Genomic DNA, 15,172 nt, shown 5'->3' with positions numbered 1-15,172 from the left:
GCAGCCAATCAATACAAGTCCTTTTGTCTTTCCTTAATGTCTAGCCTCACATACAACTCACTAGTCTTTTTCTTTGTCACGTCTGCCTTTGTATGCATAGCCTCCCAGCACTCCTGTATACTTTTCTCCTTGTGTTTTTTAAATCTTTGTCCAGAGGAAATATCAAACTCCTGCTTGGCAGTTTCCCTCAGCACTACAGCTGTATATTGTCAGTCATCTTTTGTTGAAGCGTGTTCACTACACTACACTTAATCCAGCTTACTGCAGAATTTCTCTTTTTTCTAACTGAGATCCAGCCTGTGGGGAAAACTCACTGACAACACTCATCATCACAGCTTCAATATCCAGCTTTAATTTCATGATTCTTTCTTGCACTCTCTTCACCTCCACAACACTGTTTATATACTCTTTCTTGAGTATATAACCCCTACTTCATTTTACTTCCTATCTACATCATGGTAGAGCAGATTGAAACAATGTTTTCAAGTGAACAAGTATTTAAATGACACAAGACATGAAGCCCTATTTTAACATTAAAACACATTATCCTGGGTTAAGCTCAGCCAGCAGTCCATGCAGATCAGCTGAAGCTCATCTAAACATGCTGCTGCAGAGAATTAAGAGGAAGCGGCAGTGAACTGTTAAAATGGTCAATATTAGCCAGTCATGTAGCCTCAGCGCGTGTATGCAGTTCTTACATGTACATGTATACAGAAGTTTGCAGCTCTTTAGAAGATGTGTTGTGAAACTTTGTGTATGCACAGCAGAAGCATCATGGCACATTTCACAAATTGGATGTGATTGTACCGGCTCAAATTGTGGCCATAAATATTTTGTACTTGTAAATCAAATGTGTAGTTGTGGACTGAGTTTTGTTACCTTGTAAACCAAAATATCTGAAAATGTTTGTGCAATGATATATGAGAATTTGTGTGTGTGTGTAAAAAAATATTTACACAAGTTACACGTTTTTTGTTAAGGTCTGGTTACAGATACAAAGCAAAAAACTACGTGTTAAACTCTGCACTTGTGTGTGAGTTGCATAAAGTGCCCCTCTGACAGCCAAACCCATCTGTTCTCTGATTGGATTTTTACATTTGTGAGTGACATGACATTGACCAATCAGCTTGTTGGGGGAAAACTCTGTAAAAGACCCAGGAGAAATAAAGACACAATGAGACAAGATCACTTTTTATGCTTTAACGTGCACACGGGTAAGCTGTTCAGAACAACTCACACCGTGTACAGAGGCTGGGCACTTTTTATAGGAAAGACAGTGAGAACAGGATAAGAAAATACAAAACAGATAAAATAAACAACTCCATATGTGGCGCTAGTCTCGTCAGCAGAGAGCTGGGAGAAAGCTGTGAGAGATAAAACAATCTAAAACAATATGTCCCAAAACAGTATGTCTTTGCTGAGAAAGTCTAAAAAGATAATTCTAAACTAATCTAACCATAGGCAGAGGGCAGACAAAAGGCATCTTTGTACATTTAAAAGAAGGTAAAGAAACATAGAATCATTTTTCCTGTAACATTCCCTCCTGTTTTAACTTATTTTAAACGTATACAACAATTGTCTGTGAAGGTTATTTATTAAGTATCTTAAGCAATTTTTTAATTTTCAAAATGTCAGCATAGCAGAAATGGAAGTCATTTGGTCTAAAGAATAAAACAAAAGAAAATAATAAAAAGAAAAACATAGTAAATGAAAATCATAGTAAATGAAATAACAAGTGGAATAAACAAGAAAAAATAATAAAACTAAAACTACAAAAAATAAAAGGATGAAAACTAAAATGAAAACTTTATATTTAAAAATGATGAAAACCTAATATGTAAAATGAAAACTTCAAAAAATACAAGGATGAAAACCTTATATTATAAAATGAAAACTTCAAAAAATACAAGCCTGAAACCTTATACTTAAAACGATGCAAACCTTAAATTGAAAACTTTATATGTAAAATAATGAAAACGTCATATTTAAAATGGAAACTTTATGTTTAAAACTGAAGACTTCAAAAAAAATAAAAGCATGAAAACTTGCATAACCTACTAATGTTTTAATCAGTGCATGATCACTTGACAAGTCATTTTTAATCACCACGTCATTTATTAGCAGCTAGTACAAGTTCTCCTCTAACAGAATTGCAACGGGATGTTGTTCTTCTTCAGGCACGGCAACATAAGCAGTCATTGTAGTTGTTATCATCTTTGAAATCATTACTCTTAGGCATGGCAACACACACAACACTAATATGAGCAGTGCTATCATGATGAGACCTAGAAGAAAAAATGGCTTTGCTACAGCAGCTAGCCATGAACCGCTGAACAGCCAGTCCAGCCAGCCTTGTGCTGTAGCTGCTCCAGGTGTGTGGTCAGTGACATATTTTTGCAGAGCGGTCAAATTCTGCAAAGCTTCATAAATGTCTCCTCCAGTTTCGTATCCATCAGGGATAAAAGTGCAACATGTTTCCCCGATCAGCTTGCAAACTCCTCCTTGTGATGCTGTTAGCAGGTCTAGTGTCAGTCTGTTCTGCAGCACCATCGTTCTGATGGCCTGCTGTTCTCCTGCTAAGGCGGTTCCCAGGGTCTTAGTCAAGTTGATGTGTCGTAGCAGAGCATATCGGTTGATTTCCACATGATCCCGCACCTCGGCAACTCCAATGCCGGGGATCAAGTTCTGTAAGAATTTCACTCCTCCTCAGATGCGAAACTCTGGTTCCTTTGCTGCTTGGTGCCGTCCGTGCACATCCTGTCTGGTAATGAGTCTTTGTTTGTAGTATCATTCGGTAGCTGTAGTTGGAGCGACAGTTGAGGCTCATCAGTGTCGCGTTACTGGCACAGGTTTCGTTGAGTGAACAGTCCATACACTTCCTCTCGTTCCTCGGTGGGCAGAAAGTGTATATGGACTTACATAGGTGAGTAGGCAGCTCCCCCACTGCCCGCGATCCATTGTTCATCACACATACTGGCAGTTGTGATGCGTTCAGTTTGTTCAGTAGAATTACATCAGGCAGTGGGTCTGAGACTTGGGGCCAGGTCAGTAGGTAGGTCTGTCCGGAACAGTTCACATTTGTGAGTGACGATGACCTCCAGGTTGCTTTTGCTGGGATGCTGTAGTTGGCTTTGGACCAAAGAGTACCGTAGCCTGGATGTGTTGCCAGGCCCAACAGACACCAACTGCGATCTTCAGGTATGCTGTACGGCCACAGGCCAGACGTCTGTGAGGATAGGGGCATATGGGTACATGCATAGCAGTCAGTTTTGTTATTCAAATGAGCTGTAGTGTTCATAAACTGCCACCAGAAGTTAGTGGCGTAGCCATGGGGAAACTTGGTGTACTTTCCTTTGTCATACAGTGTCTGCCTTTTCTCCATATAGCGTGACTTGTTGTCCCTCATGGAAGCAAAGGTGAGGAGCCCGGCCAGGGTCAGGGCCGCTGCAGTTATTAGGAGCCACCACCTCATGACAACAGGACACACCCTCCTGTCGTGAGTAGACCCCCCGGCCAGAAAGGCTGTTCCCTCCACCGGGCGAGATCACAACAATTGGGCGAGCCTGTGTCGACTGAGTTTAGATGGCTTCACTTACTCGCCTGCAGTGACTCTGATGGATCCAGGATGGTCGTTCCGCAATTTTGCAAGCGGTCGGTGTAGTGAGGAGGACTTGGTATGGCCCCTCCCACCTGGGTGTGCTCCAGTTTTTCCTTTGGAGCACCTTGATCAGAACCCAGTCACCGGGCTTTAGTCTGCAAGACACTGGAGAAACATCATCAGGTTGTTGATTATGTACAACGATCTCTTTGTTTTCTAACAGCTTAGACATCCACTCTGCTAATGTGTTTTCTCTGATTGCTTTGTCTATTGGTTGACTGGTAATAGGCAGTGGAAACGGCCTGCCATGAATGATTTCAAATGGAGTTAGTTTATGGGAGCCTTGTGTTAAGCGCATCCACATCTTCACTAAACCCAAACATTCAGGCCACGGCCTTCCTGTTTCTGCCATGCATTTCCTGAGCCTTTGTTTTATAGTGCCGTTAGTTCTCTCTACAAGGCCTGCGCTCTGAGGGTGATAAGCACAGTGGTGTTTTATGCTGAAACCGAGTGCTTCAGAGACTTTAGTGATGACATCATTTACAAAATGAGTGCCGTTGTCTGATCGTATCAAAGCTGGGATGCCATATGTGGGTATGAAGTGATTGCATAGGCACTTTGCTACTGAAATTGCATCTGCCTTTTTCACTGGATAGATTTCCGGCCACTTTGAGAACACGTCTATAACCACTAGGGCGTATTTTGACCCTTGACATTCGCTTAGTTCAATAAAATCCATATGAATTGTGTGAAAGGGATGAGGCGGAGTTGGAAAACGGCCTCTCCTTGGTCGCAGGTTACCTTGAGCATTATATTTTTGACACGTCATGCACGTTCTGACAAATTGTTTTGCTGAAGTTTCAAAATTTACAGTGTAGAAATGAGAGTTGACAATACAGGTCATTCCCCCCGATGACAAATGCGTACAGCCATGAGTCACTAATGCCGCCATCTTGTGGAGCGATTTTGGCAACACTGGCTTGCCATAACACATCATTAAATCGTTTGTCAGAACTGCACCGTGTTTTAGCCATTTTGCCTGCTCTGCTGTGCTTGCTGCTTTTTGTTCACTTTGCAACACATCCAGTGGAATCTGATGCGTGTTTACTGCCATCAATGTCATGTTTGTCTTTTGTGCCGCCTGTTTTGCGGCACTGTCAGCAAAATTGTTGCCTGTAGTAATAAAAGAGTCAGTAGGCATTGTAAGAGGTTGGCATGCTGGTTTGCCAGTTGGTGTAATCATTCCTCTGTTATGCCAAATTTTTTGCAAAATGATGCACAGCAGAGAAAACATACTGGCTGTCTGTATGTATGTTTATTAGTTTGTCTTTGTGTATTTAGCTTTCGCGTATCACAGCTATCAGCTCAGCGCTCTGTGCAGAATATGAAGAAGAAAGTGGTTTTGCTTTTATTATTGTACTATCTGTGGTTACTGCGTAACCTACACAATCTCGGCCTGTGCTGTAAGGTCAAATAAGTTCTTAAGTGGCTGCCTCAAAACTGTTTTGCATTATTTCTCTGTGGCCCACTCCTACAATCTCGTGTGAAGTGACCGTCCTCTCCACGGTTCTAGCAGGCGTTGTCTCTATGTTATCTGCTGTTTCTGCGTGGCTGTCTGCAGCCTTGGTGTTTGTGACTTTGCTCGCCTCTCTGTTCCTGATAGCCACCTGCGAATTAGTGTTTTAGTCTGTTGTCAACACGTCAGCCGTATTTCTAAGTTACAGAATGCTTCTTCTCCTTTTTTTTTTTTTTTTTTTGGTTTGGGAGAATAGATGCAACTCTACATTTTCACTTAAGGCAATTTTAAATAATTTCTAGTTTTTCAAACAATTCATGGATCTCACACATTTCAAACTTTTAAGTTAGGGTTGTTTCCCATTTATACAAATATATATATATTTAACTTTGCATTGCTCACAGCTCATAGCTCACAGCTCTAAACCTAGGCATTTTTCAATCATATGCCTAATCACTATGTGTCACTGTGATTCTCAAGTATTGTCACAAGTTCGTTTAAATTCATTTCCAAAACCAACAAAATAATCAAACAAAAACAAAAAAACATAAACGTGTCAGGACACAAAAGAAAAAAGAAAAAATGCTGCCATCCGAACAAGGCAGAAGTCTACATATGTTGGCTTTTAATAGCATGCAGCTTGTAACATGGTAGACTAATGTGCCTGTGTTAATTCAGCTCCATATTATTGTGTGAAGTTGCACACAATAATATGGACTGGGTTGGGAGTGGTTTTGTGGTTGTCACATTTTTGGTGAGCCAATGGCTGGAATGGGGTTGGACTAATTAGAGGCAGGTGTACTTGATTGCACTGATACACTGGTCTACATATAGCCCACACTACAAACACTGCTGTGTTGTTTTGTCTCTCTGTGCAGTCCAGGGCCTATTATATGCCACAGCCTAAAGGCAGCAGAGTTCCAGAGGCTTGAGTGACCACTGACTATATGCTTGCAGGGTGGTGGGTCTCCAAGGACAACTTCTAACCCTGTTAAAGGCAACATGTGGGGTGCAACTTGGCCGTGTGGCATAGCTGGCTCTGGCCTTGGGACTGTGTGTTTTTATACAATTCATAAGTGGGACACTGGACTGTTTTATCTTTTATCTCTTGATATATTTTACGTCAATAAATTATCTTTTAGAATTTTATTGACTGACATCTTTTTGCCCATGACTGAGACGGTTGGTCAGACCTACAGTCTTTCTTTGGGTGTGTTACAGCAGCTTCTGCTCTAAAAGAAACAAAAAAGAAAAAGAAAAGAAAATGTGGAACATGCTCATCAGCTTAGCAGTGTCTACATATTTAATTCAGCTTCTCAATCCTGTAGTTGTAGCTGTTGTCTACAGGGTTTTGCTTATTGGTTGTTATTATAGGTGTGCTCTATATCTCAGCAATGTGTCATTCTAGAATGATAGGTTTCAAGCTGGTCAAGTGCCTCTATGCACTTCATTAGTTTAGTTATTCTCTGTATTGTCTTCATCTCACATGTCATTACACTGAGTTTCAGCAAACCTTAAGCTTGATGCAGACTACTGCTTAACAATTATCCACCTCACATCATAACCGATTAAGGTGCCTCTTCATATTAATATTATGTCATTGTTAATATTATCCTCTTTGTCTTATATGACAGCAATAGCATATTATAATATTTTATCAGTGTGTACCACTAAACTACTACTGAGCCAATTTGTTAGTTAGGATCATCTTATTCAGCAAACAGATAATTTTGAATTCGTCCAATCTGCGGTCACATTTGTTCTCTCTGTTGCATGGCGGACCAGGCAGTTCTATTATAATATATTATTTATATTTTATTTTGTATCCATCAAGGGCTTCAGATGACCTGCAGAATCATCCTTTTCCCAAGGTGGAGACAGTTACCTTTTCACACACTGTCCTTGGCTGAACAGTGACACAGCCTTAATATACCTTGTTTATTTTATTAAAATATTTTCGTGTGAATTATTTGCTTTATATTCATTTTATACATTGTGGGCATGGTCATCATGCCAACTGTGTTTCATTGATAATATCACTTTCTTTATTTCGTACTTTTTATATTTATATCTACTCAGTGCGGTCTGTTGTCAACCCTTTTAAACTACCACAAAACTACTGTGATCTCTAGTTTTCACTTAATAAGGGATTATTATGTTCTTCCTGATATGGGTGTTGCTGCAGATGCGGCTGCAGGAGTGAGTGATGGTTTACTAAAAGGATTGTGGGAACTGCAGTGTCTCGTCTTCTGGTTTTACTAAACTGGCAGTTGAGTTCTGTTCTTCTGACTGTTTATATTTTGTTTTCTTAAATCTCTCAGTTTACAGACACTGTTTTTGTCCGGCGTCTGGACTTTTCTTTTCTCACCACTGCTCGTCAGCAGGAGTGAGTTTTAATTTCACTTGCTTGATTACCCATCTTATTTATGTATTTACTTATTTTTGTTTAAGTAATATATACACGATACAGCTGCTATCACCTTCGCTGGAATTAGAGACGAGAGTGGTTGCTCACACGCCCTTCTACTTTCGGACTATTTCCAAAAGCGGTGTGAACTTTACGAGACGGAACTCGACCGTTCTCTCAAACCACCAGCACTTCAGCGAACAGCAGTGAAAGAAAAACACAGTAGGAGCGGCTCAGTCTCTTATTGGACCGTGAAAAGTCAGCTTGCTCCGTTAGTTACAACAATACACACATACATTCACATTCACACTTATTCGCGCGATCGGAACCCTTATCGTAAGGGGAGCTGCCAGTCTTTCTGTAGACGAGCTACTTATTCCCTTGACCCAGCTGGGGGAGCTACCCAGAGCTCCAAACCTAACCCACAAGAGTGGGGAGCTTCCAGTCGACGAGCTCCAAGCTACCAGCCGACGAGCTACTTTAAACCCACAGAAGTGGGGAGCTTCCAGTCGCGACGAGCTACTTTCGCTATTTTAAATTCCCTGGATTTAAAATACGATTTTACGCAAGATTGTGTCAGTGTGTCTGTATCTACCTGGTCAGTGTCGCCGGGTCTGGTCCACCTCGATCGGGCCCCACCACCGTGGGTCGCTTTCTAAGAACGTTGGCCAAGACTCGAATTTAACGCCCTTGGTCTTTGACCACACACCTAGTGTGTGGGCTGTCGACAGACGAACAACGTGGACTGGTCACGGAGATGGGACACGATGGAGGCGATCCGGCTCGAAGGACCAAGAAATGTTGGGGAAAACTCTGTAAAAGACCCAGGAGAAATAAAGACACAATGAGACAAGATCACTTTTTATGCTTTAACGTGCACACGGGTAAGCTGTTCAGAACAACTCACACCGTGTACAGAGGCTGGGCACTTTTTATAGGAAAGACAGTGAGAACAGGATAAGAAAATACAAAACAGATAAAATAAACAACTCCATATGTGGCGCTAGTCTCGTCAGCAGAGAGCTGGGAGAAAGCTGTGAGAGATAAAACAATCTAAAACAATATGTCCCAAAACAGTATGTCTTTGCTGAGAAAGTCTAAAAAGATAATTCTAAACTAATCTAACCATAGGCAGAGGGCAGACAAAAGGCATCTTTGTACATTTAAAAGAAGGTAAAGAAACATAGAATCATTTTTTCCTGTAACACAGCTGAAAGGAAGAAAAATAGGGTCAAAATTCATACTCGTATGTTGAAACGCACACATAAGTGAGGGAACTTGTGTGTGTGAATTTTACACATAGTTTTTTGCTTTCTATCTGTAACCAGAACTTAACAGAAAATGTGTAACTTGTGTAAATATTTTTTACAAACAATGTTTTCTTCTTCTTCTTTTTTACACACACACACACAAATTCTCACCTATATGTAGCCTGGGACCCGCACAGAACACAATTGCTGGGGTTCTTAATGTGCAGTCTTTTACTGTTGGGGAAGACAGAATAAGCAAAAATGTATTTTTCCCCTTTACTTTTATCCAACAACAACCATATGGACTTGTACTGAACTTTGACAGCATGAGAGGAAAAAAGATCAATATGAAGAATAGAGGAAATTAAATAAAATACAAAGGACAAAATACGGCAGTGGCCTCTGACTGTAAAGAACTAAATACAAAGAGCTTAATTACACCAGGTTCCTTTAAAAAGTGTGGAAATGTTACATGCATTTTATATAAACACTTATATTCCACAGCAATATCTCAGCTCACTCGGGATATTGGAGCACACTGATGATCTTGCAACTTATCCCCTACAAGCAGAAAATGGCCGCCTTGTGCTGCACATGAGGTCCTTTGCATAATTTCAAAAGTACATCATCTTGTTAAAATACTGACTATTTAATCAGAATCAGAATCAGAAATACTTTATTAATCCCGAAGGAAATTAGGGTTACAGCAGGCAGCACGCTAATGGCAAATGCGCACTTACAAAGGAACCTTCTGACCAAACTTACACCAACATCACATTGGGAAGACATGTCAGAGACGTAGGCTGATAGGAAAAAAACAACGAAAATACATAACAGGAGGTGAGAGGAGGAGAAAAAAAACTCCACTCAGACTGAGCTCCTAATGGGAGAACAGTTTGATAACAGAAAAAACACCTCAGCATAAAAAGCACATGACTATCAATACAGCATAGAAACACAAGACAAGCAACAGGGGTGGGTAAAGGGTGAGAGAGAGCCGGTGTAGACAGCGCATCCGGTCCTGCAGCATGTCTGCGCTGGTCCAGTCGACCGCCATCTTCCCCGGGAGGGCACAAGCATCGAAGGCGTTTGGAAAGGGAGGGGGGATCAGTGTGTGCATATCAGTGTATGTGTGTGTGTGTGTCCAGAGTTCAGCTGAGACAGTGTCCTTTGCCCTGCCAGGCTAAGTAAACAGTCTTCCAGCTAACCCAGGTGGCCTTGCGTAGGATAGGAAGGACAGTCTATTATCAGGGTGTTTTTGTTTAGCTCCAGCCTTGAGATCACAGCTGTTGCTGGAGTGGTAGCCGTATGAAGTGATGGTGGTTTTTACTTTAGTGCGAACAACTCATGTGAATTTCAAAGCTGTTCTAACAGTCCAACACTGGTCTCTCAATCTCCTGTTGGAGAGCCGTGATGTTATCAAACTTACGCTCCGTGATGTTGTCCTTCTTATGCTCAAAGAGCAGATACTGAGAACTCACAACCGCAGTGAGCTTCTCCAAGATGTGATCAAGTTTCGCTCAGAGGTCGTATTCTGAGTGTTCACAGCAGCCGTAAGCTTCTCCAAGATCTTATGCGTGCTGCGCTCAGTGAGCCCATTTAGAGAATTCACCACCCGTCCCATCGATTCAATCCCAGCCTTGTGGGGTTTTGAACAGCTGATTCCGCTTTCTTTAATCTTCGATAAGCCAGGGCCAAGCCAGCTCCGATCAGCAAGAACCCTGTTACCATGGTTCCAAATAGGTTGATATCTTCAACACTCAGGCTCACCCGAACCCAGACTTCTCGTTGAGAAAAGGGTGTGAATTGCATTCAGGGACCAGTTGATCAAATCCATAATTCCTCTTTAGGTTTGTGAGAGAGTGTTCCAGGGAAAAGTAATACAAAAAAACACACTAGACAAGGACACAAGAGGCTAAGCAGGTAAGATAAGGGATCATGTGATCAACGATGCTCCGTGTCAGCTGTTTTACTGAGCCATGAGCTCCATGAAGAGAGTCCAGTGATTCCACTAGATGGATCCTTCCAGCGTGACCTCCAGGATCCAGACCTGCACACACACTCAGACTGCCGGGATTTAGGATCGCATCACTCAAGGAGCGTGTGTGTGTGTGTGTGTGTGTGTGTGTGTGTGTGTGTGTGTGTGTGTGTGTGTGTGTGTGTGTGGTTTGAAGGCGTGACCTCGTCATTAAGAGAAGTAAGAAGTTCCTGGTTTGAAGTAAAGAAGAAGAGAGGCAGCATTAAACCATCAGAGCTCTGAGATGAAACACACTTTGCTCTGCTTCATCTTCCTCAGTGAGTAAATTCTCTTCTTATTTCTGTCACTTTCTCTCTTCTAACTTTTATTTGTCTCCATTTTATTTTCATTTATAATTCGTTTTGCGACTCACTTCTTCATTTCTTTGTTCTCTCTCATAATTATTGGTTTCTGTGGTTAAACATAGTGTGAAGTTTGGATATGAGTGGAATTTAAATGTTTCCACAAATTTTTTTTTGCACTTTACAAAATATTTTTAGTTTCCCAACAGTTTGATCCCCAGAAATTTCTACTTTTTTCTTGTACATGGAATCTATAATCAAATGCTTTTCGTCTACTCTTCTATGAGAGACAAACTTATAATAGTACAGCTGATGAAACAAACACTCTGTGTTTCATTTCTTCTTTTAATGAGCTGAAGAGCAACAAAGTGAGAACTGGATGTTTAGCAGCGCGACTAAAATGTTCATTTCACATACAAATATGGAAATAGCTGCTGCTGCTGCTGCTGGTGATGATGATGATGATGTCATCAAAGATAAAAAAAAAAAAAAGTCAAATTTCATTTTTGTATCTTTTTCACAACCTTAAACTCTGAATCTTCCACATAAGATGCTTTGTGTTCATGTATAAAACAGGAAGTTTGCTGTTTGCAAATAAAACCAGAAAAATGAAGTTAACTGAACTTCTGTGATCAGTTCAAATTAATAATCATCTGTCACATTTAATCTATAGTAAGATTGTAACTAAAGATTGTTCATCCTTTCAGCAGCACTTCAGGATGGAAACACTGGTTTGGTCAAAGCACAAACTCTCCCTCACAGAGCAGAGGAAGGAGGAAACATCACAGTTAAATGCAGGTTTTATTTCCCTGGAAGCAGGAAACTCTTCTGTAAGGAAAAATGTGAAGATGGAAACATTCTTGTTGAAACATCTGATGATGCAGCTCAGAACGGCAGATACAGCATTAAATATGAAAACAAAGGTGTTACCTCATATGATATTATGTATGTGAGCATCACACAGCTGAAACAGTCTGACTCAGGACGGTACAGGTGCTCCTTGGAGAGAGTCTTGTGGCCAGATGGAAACTATGATTTTGAGCTGATTGTCACAGAAGGTGAGTTTCTGCTAACAGTCGTGTTTGTCTTTGAAGGTGTGACAGAAGCTTCACGTCTCAAAAGCAGCTACTTTTCCTTCAAATCACCTACAGATGTTATATTTATCTGAAACATCAAGTTTCATCAGTTCTGCTGTCAAACAGCCCATAACCACGTCAGTCACATGCAGATATATAAACTGCTTCAAGTGGTCTTATTATGACTCTGATGGTTTCATTGTTCACAACTTCAACCACTTCAACACCAAACGGGACTCTGAGACCTCTTTCTGCAGGGCAACAACGTATATATAGAGATCAGAGAGGGGGACAGACAGAGCAGTTCACCTCCTGCAGACGTGTCCTCAACAGATGCTGCACCAAAAACCTCCAGCCAGATGGAGATGAAAACAATAGACCTCTACAGCCTCTCCACCTCTCCTCACAACAAAGTAATTAAAACTGTGGTCTGATTTTAAGCTCTGAGGTCAGAAATTAGGATCTAGATCACAGTTTGTGCATTAAAGTAATTTATCATTGATAGATATTTTATGCGATTGCTAGTATTAATGCTTAAAGATTCTGCTTTTTAGTTTTTTGTTTGTTTTTTTGCATTTAACATAAATTGCATTTTTTTTTGGTTCTTTCTTGTTTTATTAACAAGCTGATAGCAAATGTTTTTTAAGATTTCATACATAAATATTTCTTGTACACATATTTTATCTTCTCTCAGAGTTTATCTGTATGAATTTTTATTCATTTACATCATATTTTGAGAGACTGAAGTTTGATTCCTTTAGGACCAGAGATGGGCAGTAACGCGTAATCTGATTACATTTTTCAAGTAACGAGTAAAGTAAGGGATTACTATTGCAAAATCGGTAATTAGATTACCGTTACTTTCCCGTAGGAACGCTGCGTTACTGCGTTACTAAAACCGTGATTTTTTTTGCGAGAATGTCTCATGACAGTGACGTAAGCAAGTGCGACGTTGGTGACAGCAGCTGTGTGCAGATCAACAATGGATAATATATCGAGTGCGGGAGAGAGTATGAGCGTGCAGCGTTTAAAGTGTGGAAGTACTGACCTTACTTTGAGTTTGATTCCATAAAAAGTGACAAAAACATTAGCGTCCATCGTGCGTGGGAAGAAAACTTCTTTTTACAGCGAAAAAAAACCCCTAAACTTCCGAGCAAGCACCGAGTAGCTACGACGTGATGGGAAACTCACAGAGACACTCGCGCGGATTCTTCAACTGACCGCAGCACACCTACACCAGGGTAACCCTCCGCCTACCCTGCTCCTGCTTTACAGGTGAAAATAGAGCAAAAGGACCGCTGAGTCTTTGACTTTATTTATTTTCTGCTGTGTTTTACTTGCATCTGTTTGAAAGAGTGAGTGAAAACACAAAAAATATTTTATTTTATGTGCTGGAATGTGTAGAAAATAGGTTTAAATATTAAACAAATTTATTCAAGTCAGAGAATGTTGCATATAATTAAATGTTTTGCTTGATGCATAAAGTTAAAAGATTAAAACTGATAAAACAAGTTAAAAAAAGAGACTTTTCCATTTGATTACATTTTGTATGATGGATTATGTAGAAAAAGTAGAATTGGGCTGAAAGAGCTATCACTTTATCACCTCTTCAGGTTGTAAATCGTGTTTTTAAAAAGTAACTAAGTAACTAAGTAACTAAGTAATTAATTACTTTTGAAAATAAGTAATCAGTAAAGTAACGGGATTACTTTTTGGGGGAGTAATCAGTAATTAGTTACTGATTACTTTTTTCAAGTAACTTGACCAACACTGTTTAGGACTGAAGATGACATGAATGCAGTTGATTATACTGAAGTGGATTTCTCCCACTATCGTGCCACCAACAGCGCCCCCTGTGGTAATGCAATATATGTTTGTACTTCATCCCAGGTACATGCCAGCTCTGCCGACCACACCGCAGATGCTTCACCTCCTCATATGTCCAAAAACATCAGTAGTGATGCTGCTGATGAAAGCTCGGTGGCTAACAGATGAACAGAATCCATACAACAGTATATTTTTCTGTTTATGACCATCTGTCTGTCAAACAATTACACTGAAAGTTGTTTTTATTACAGCTACTTTTAGTTTAGTTTAACAGATGGCATGATGGTATGACTGGCAGGCTGCTCCTGGAGCACGATCCTTAAATGTAGTCAGCAAAAAGGCTCCAGGTGGCTAACTTCATCTATTTTATTTTAGTGTGTATTTTACCAAACCAATGGAACTCAGATTAACTGCTGTGTCACCTGTTGCTGTTGTCATCAGTCAGACTGAAACAAACAATAAAAAGACAGAAAAAAATTCTAATGTAAAAAATGTTTTTTAATACCTACACTTGTTAATATTTAACTTTTCAGCATAACAGCGCTGAAGTTTCAGTTGAGACTGGATGAAGGTCTGAAGTGTCTCCTTTTATTTGTTCTCTAAATAGTGTCAGAAACGCTGATGTAGCATAAATATGGAGAGAAGGTTTGCAAATGTGTACGATATGATCCACAACCATAAAGTAAGATTTACAAATGTACACAATGATTGGTGTGTAACTTTGAGGACTCACAAGTATGATTTGTTTAGTGCATGTTTTGTACAATCAGTGTACAAAACATGTACAGTGTTCCCTCGTTTATTATAGATGTAAATATTTTCTGTATAGATGTAAGGCTGTAAAACCCCTCACTACACACTTTATACACTTTTCTCAGACAGGCATGAACATTTTCACGGGATTTAGGATCGCATCACTCACCCCGACTGGTGAGAGAGGAGTGTGTGTGTGTGTGTGTGTGTGTGTGTGTGTGTGTGTGTGGTTTGAAGGCGTGACCTCGTCATTAAGAGAAGTAAGAAGTTCCTGGTTTGAAGTGAAGACGAACTGAAGCAGCATTAAACCATCAGAGCTCTGAGATGAAACACACTTTGCTCTGCTTCATCTTCCTCAGTGAGTAAATTCTCTTCTTATTTCTGTCACTTTCTCTCTTCTAACTTTTATTTGTCTCCATTTTATTT

General features: G+C 40.3%; 2 long non-coding RNA genes across 2 annotated transcripts; one reads left to right on the top strand and one right to left on the bottom strand.

The window, feature by feature from the left end:
- Positions 1-1,185: 1,185 nt before the first annotated feature.
- Positions 1,186-8,288, bottom strand: LOC145422923 (uncharacterized). Its single transcript, XR_013904095.1, has 2 exons — positions 8,117-8,288; positions 1,186-3,763 (listed from the first exon to the last, which is right to left on the bottom strand). It is a non-coding gene; the product is annotated as an uncharacterized LOC145422923 (long non-coding RNA).
- Positions 8,289-12,381: 4,093 nt separating this feature from the next.
- Positions 12,382-14,693, top strand: LOC145423007 (uncharacterized). The gene is made up of 2 exons (XR_013904146.1): positions 12,382-12,579; positions 14,057-14,693. It is a non-coding gene; the product is annotated as an uncharacterized LOC145423007 (long non-coding RNA).
- The last annotated feature ends 479 nt before the right edge of the window (positions 14,694-15,172 follow it).

This window comes from Astatotilapia calliptera, chromosome 20 (genome assembly GCF_964374335.1).
Source record: "Astatotilapia calliptera chromosome 20, fAstCal68.1, whole genome shotgun sequence".
NCBI classification, from domain to species: Eukaryota; Metazoa; Chordata; class Actinopteri; order Cichliformes; family Cichlidae; genus Astatotilapia; species Astatotilapia calliptera.
This window is presented reverse-complemented; position numbering and strand designations above follow the sequence as displayed.